Genomic DNA, 6,194 nt, shown 5'->3' with positions numbered 1-6,194 from the left:
AAGTTCTCCTTCTCTTTTATGTACTAACAATGATGAGGATTAGAGCCCTCTCAGAAATACAGTGATGTGAATACAACAAGTGCAACTCAATAATGGAATGTTGTTTTATGCTTAACATCTTCGCAAAGATTGATATTTTGGAGCTCAAAATAAAAGCATTTGTTCACGACAGGATTTCGTTTGCTTTTCTCACAAGCATAAACATTTTGTTGCATGGGAAAATATGTATTTTACTAACTTACCAACACTAGTTAGACAGTAATGTCAAATACAATCCTCTTTCTATTACCTTACTAAGGTACTTGATGACAGGTCACCCATCTTTGGGGGCAAGCACCATTTTCAAGCACGGACAAGCATAAGCATTTTTCTAAGGGTCATACTTGTAATTAAGCAGGGAATCACCTCCCTTTCAAAAACATAGCTGTAGTCATTGCTACCATTTCTGTGCCTTCACTATGACTTTGAATGGCAGGAAAGAAGGCCCTGAAAAATAATCCCCTAGTTGTATTTTTGGACCTGAGCAAAATACATTAAAAAAAAAAAAAAAAAAAAAAAGCAAGCAAGCCACCTGGGCAGGGGTAAACAATGAGGAAGAGAGGAAGAGGCAATTAATATGAAGGCATTGGATAGTGAATGGGAATTTGAAAAAAAAATGAAATTTGGATGAAAAGATTAAGGGGTGAGATAAGAATAACACTTTTACAACTTAATATGTAGGCTTTTAGTGGACCCTTCTTGGTTAGCTGCATAACTTGGGTCAATGTACTTCATATGTGTAATATCTGACTTTCTCTTTTGCAAAATGACAATAACAATAGTACTTCATAAAGTGGTTCTGAGGATTAAATGAGATACTGCACATTAAGCACTGGTGTCTAATAAGCACTCAATAAATGATGTTAAAGAGAGAATATAGAAAGCACTCAATAAATGCTACTAGAGAAGAAAGGAAAGATAGTTAAATTAACTGATGGAAATCTATGGAGGGTTGAGAAAGTTATGCAAGGGAATACATACTGAAAAGAAGGGATGATGAGGGCAAAGGAAGAATAAACTGTTTTGGATAACCAGGATTTTAGGTGTGGAAACTTGTGTCTTTTCAGTGGATCTGTCCAAAAGAGGAAGAGGAGACTGCTGAAGACCATATCAGAGAGGGAGAAAATAAAATAGGTTGATGACACATTCAAGGATTCATTCGCACTGTAGGCTGACTATAGGAATTTATCTTTTCTGATAGCCACCTCAATGCAGGTTTTTGTTTTGTTTTAAATGAACTGGGGAAGTTTTGCCTATGTCTGAAATTAGAAATGTCTTTGTTTTCTGGGTGAAACAAAATTGCTTCTCTCTGAAAACGACAGCACCCACTCCTTTCTCCTTCTCATCTTCTGCCCCTTCCTCCTCTACCAGGGATAGAATATCAGTGACATCCTTTTCCTTAGCATCCACCTTTCTTCCCAGAGACAGCCACTGTTACCAGGTGTTTTGGACTCTTCCAGAGGTAGTTTGTGCATATACATGAGACTCAGTTTTAAATTTTGCTCTTCTTTAATCTCTTTGATACTGCCCAAGCCTGGAAGGAATCATTTAAAAGGTCAAACATTAGATTCTTTTTTTTCTAGTTATAGAAATAATACCTGATCAATTATTAAGAAGCTTAGAAGAATGCAGAACTGTATAAAGTCTGCTTTTTTAGAGTATTTATAGTTCAGAAACTGACTGAAAATAGTCTTTATGAGGAAGATAGAGAGAGCTGATTTACTTGCTCTGCACTGCTACAGGTGTTGTGGATATCTGGAAGTCACCTCCACTCAGGCCCTCAGTTCTTGCTATCAAACTCACCTCTTGGGGTAGAAAACGGTGCAAGAGGAGGTAGGCTAAGAATTGGCCTGTGTCATCTTTGTACTGGGAATAGAACTTGCTGGGGCACCACTGGTCTGGGAGCTCCCTGGAGCCAGGGCTGACTCCGTCCCTTGCCTGGGAAGTGCCTCAGAAACTTGATCCACAATTACAACATTCATTCCTCATCTGAAAGGTGAAAGGGCTGCTGTATCCTGGTGGGGACTAACTCCTAATGAAACGGGTGATGGTTTTGTATTTGTGTATTTGCACAGCAGATGGACTGTGACTCTTTTTTGAGCAAAAGAAACTTGGTGCAGAAGCTGAAGGATGTGCAGCCAAGACTTGCTCTGAGTACTGTGGACTGTTCATAGAGTGGGCTGAACCTGGCCCTCATGTGGTCCACTCTGCCTCTACCAATGGGCACCAACAGGGATTGCTGTAACCTGGACTTGGAAGCTCACTCAACCTATAGCACATGTGGAAAAATATGTGAACAAAGGGAAAAAAAAAATGTCTTCTAGTCATGATTTCTAACAATGCACTCAAGGCCTGTCAGAGTAAGTGAGATTGATTTTTCATGTAATTATGCAATTTTCTCAAGCCTTCTTTAACCCAGTTTAATTAGGGAAGGGTAGACTGCAAATAGAATACAGTGCTAAGCAATTTTCTCTATAAAGTTTAGCTAAGAATATTGAAGGCATATTTGACTTTTCTCTAAATATACTACCTGATTGGTTGTGAGAATTAGGAACTTGAGCTCTTCAGTGAAGAACTTAAACTGGTTCTTTTGTGGATATCAGCCTGTGTACAAAACAGACAAAAGGAGGGACTGTGTGTTCTTTTCAGAGCATCTTTTTAAACATGCTATACATGCTATACTTAGGAAGAAAACCCATGTCACCTAGCTATCTTAAAACTCTCAGAGATTGGCCAGTTTCTAGTTTTTTGAGAAAAAAATCACTGCAAAAGCTGCTGTAGCAACTTTGCAGTGTTCTCTGTAACCTGAGGTTGGTGGTGTTTTCCGTACTCTGTAGGTGAAGTATTAGGGGCTCACTGAGAGATTCAGCAGTTGTCTGAAACTCCCAAGAAGCTGAAAATAGATCCCTAGATAGCAGCCAAGTTTCCTGCCCTGAAAGTGAAGAGAGAGACCTAAAAAATAGGATTAGATTTAAAAGAGCATATATACTTTCCAGGGGCTTATCTGAACCGTGTCTCCTCTCTGACCCTCTTTGAGTTTACCCATCATAAGTAATAGCGTGACCTCTTCTTCAAGTCATTCAAAAATGCATTTGTTCTCCATAATAGAGAGAGAAGCTCCAGCCAAATTATATTCTAATGTATCATAGCCTTGAACCCAGGGACCATTTTGCATTGCTGACTAGGTGGCTGCTGAATATATTACTAGTCCTCCAGTGTTTGTGTCAGCTTTGTAAAGAGGCAGATTTCCCAGCTTGTCTCCAATATTGCTATTGTTAGGGCTTTTTTAGGGAGTGGGCAAAAATAAAAAGGAGAAAAATCCGAGTAAAATCTGAGTAAAAACATTTTTGAGTAAAATCTGCTTTTGTGGCTAGGTAAATACAGCAGCCCCATAAAATCTTATTCCTATGTGAATAGATACAGTCATGTTGAAAATGAGTGTGACTCTGACAAAATTGCCATGTAGGAACATGGGGCTGGGGCAGGTGTAGTCAGGTAGAGAAGGGCCAGAGAAACTCAAGGAAGTCAGTATTCTAAAGAAATGATTCCAAATTTCCAAGGCTCCTGCTGGCCTGAAGGATTTGTCAGTTATTCACCTAGTGACTTGGACATAAAGAGAAGAGTCCATAATACCTGATACTGCAGGTCCCCTTTTATGTGAAGAAAATACTGAAACACAGTTTTCCATTTTAATTTAAAAATCTGGACTTAGATTCGTGGAACAGGCAATCCAAGGAAAGCATAAAATGACTTACTGATGAGAAATATCTTCTTCCACCAGAACAGGCTGGAGCCAGTCAGTAAGTGAAGCCAGTGCTAAAGTAATAAATGCGGCATTGTAGTTACCCATGCTTTGCTAACTCACCTATAACCATAGCATCTGAATCCTTTGCCAGTGAATCTATGTTAGCCAGAACCCTGACACTGCATTACTCATACAGTGCATTAAACAGTCCCGTAATGGCTACACAGAGGGTGTTACTTCCCAAGTACTCTCTTAGTGCCACAGAGGAATAAAATGGGGGAAGGGAGGATGGAGTCCAGTGTGCTATCAGACACAATCCCATGCCAACTTGGCATTACCATCATTTGGGATCCATGAATCCCTCAGACTCAGGTCTTGGAGCAATTTTCATGCATGAGAAGGGAAGTTGGCAGGGTCAGAGACAATGTTTTCCTTTGCCTGGAGGCCCCAGTGGTTGGATTGGGTATTTACACTGCCTGAGTTTGCCAGATTATCACTCAGTCTTCCCTTCTAGCCCACTTTGGGTGTGTAGACTCTGCCTGTGTGAAACTAAGAGGAAAAATTGCCTTCCCCCTGGTCCCCTGCCATTGCTTCTGCCAACTTCTCCCTGCACATGTGAATTTGGCCACTTGGAACCTAGTGTATTCATGGCAAGGTGAAAGTCAGTGAGATAGGGAAAACTATACTGTCCAATAATCTTGGAAGCATCCACTTGCCATCTTTCCCTGGCAAACAACAGTTTATCACAGACCAATTGGGAAGGATGAATATTATGTCTTCATGAGGGGTGATAGATGGGCTAGAAGGAGTAACTGGATGGAGAACAAGAACAGGTATAACTGTTTCTTTTCTTTTTGTTTCTTACTTGCCAAGCTTAAGATTCATGTTGCGAAGAGAGTATGGTGAAGAAATCTGCCACCTGGGGCATTGCAGATCTTCATTCGAATCTCTCTTCTACCATAAACTAGCTACCCAACCATTCTGAGTTTCTTCCTAGGGAACATTGGAGGGTTGACCTTGGTGCTGTCTTGAAAGTCCCTTCCAGGTCAGATGTTGGATAGTCCATCTACATCTTTCTGTCTCATGGCTTCCCTATACCCACACCCAGCAGGACCTATTCATTTGATTACTCCACTTGTTCAGATGACAAAAGGGTGTTAAATCCTTTCTCTTCAGCTCCAGCTTCTTGAAAGTGGCCCACAATCCTTCCCTTAATTTTCTTAAGGCTTTTGGAGGTGTTGGCTTTTCACAATGGCCACCCTGGCTCTGCGATGCTCCTAAATATGCTCCCTGCCAAGCCAATGGCTTTTTCTCATCCTTTCTCAGCTTCCTCTGACCATGGTGTGTTTGACAAGGTTGACTACATGCTCCTTCAAGAAATTCCTTTCATGTTTTGTTACCTCTGGGATACTCAAGATAGACTCCTTTCCATCTTCTCCTATTACTTTGCCTCAGACTCCTTTAAATCTTCTCCTTTCTCATCCTGCCACTGTTTCTAATCTTGGAAGTTTTCTCTAGAGGTGACTCTCACATCTAGAGTGATGTCCAGAATCTTCTCCTGGGCTCTAGAGTCATCCATTCAGCCATTGCTTCTTGGCCTTTTGGCTAAGATCAAGTGTAGAATCATCCATTCAGCCATGACCTGAGTTTTTCCGTTTGGATATTTGACTAAACAACTCCAGTCAGCAAGCAGGTCTGAACCATATTCATTTTCTTGCTTCTGAAATCAGTTGCTGAAAATAACATTTGAATCCTAAAAAAAGTGCCAGCTTCTCTTAATCCCCTGACAAGAATACTTGGCCTTTCATTGTTTCCTCTCTGTTATCAGGATATCTAAAAAGTTACTAAATCCTGCTGATTCCCCAAGCAAATTGACAATCATATGTCCCTTTCTTTTCTATTTATACACCCCACCCCTTGGTTCCTTTTCATTTAGTCAGTAAAATAACTGACTCCTGGGTGGAAGGGACTGCATGATATGCTGTGAGAAAGGCAACATGTGAAAGAAATGGCATTTTTTTAGGAGAACACAGGCAACAACCTCTTTGACCTCCACCACAGCAACTTCTTCCTAGAAACATCACTAAGGCAAGGAAAGCAAGGGCAAAAATGAACTATTTGGACTTCATCATGATCAAAAGCTTTTGCACAGCAAAGGAAACAGTCAACAAAACCAAAAGACAACTGACAGAATGGGAGAAGATATTTCACAAATGACATATCAGATAGAGGGCTAGTATCAAAATCTGTAAAGAACTTATCAAACTCAACATGCAAAGAACACATAATCCAATCAAGAAATGGACAGAAGACATGAATAGACATTTCTGCAAAAAAGACATCCAAGTGGCCAACAGATACATGAAAAAGTGCTCAATATCACTTGGCATCAGGAAAATACAAATCAAAA

At 40.3% G+C, this 6,194-nt stretch overlaps 1 pseudogene; it reads left to right on the top strand.

The window, feature by feature from the left end:
* The first annotated feature begins 5,369 nt into the window (after nucleotides 1–5,369).
* LOC116585330 lies at nucleotides 5,370–5,532 on the top strand (annotated as a pseudogene).
* The last annotated feature ends 662 nt before the right edge of the window (nucleotides 5,533–6,194 follow it).

Source organism: Mustela erminea, chromosome 2 (genome assembly GCF_009829155.1).
Source record: "Mustela erminea isolate mMusErm1 chromosome 2, mMusErm1.Pri, whole genome shotgun sequence".
Lineage (NCBI taxonomy): Eukaryota > Metazoa > Chordata > Mammalia > Carnivora > Mustelidae > Mustela > Mustela erminea.
This window is presented reverse-complemented; position numbering and strand designations above follow the sequence as displayed.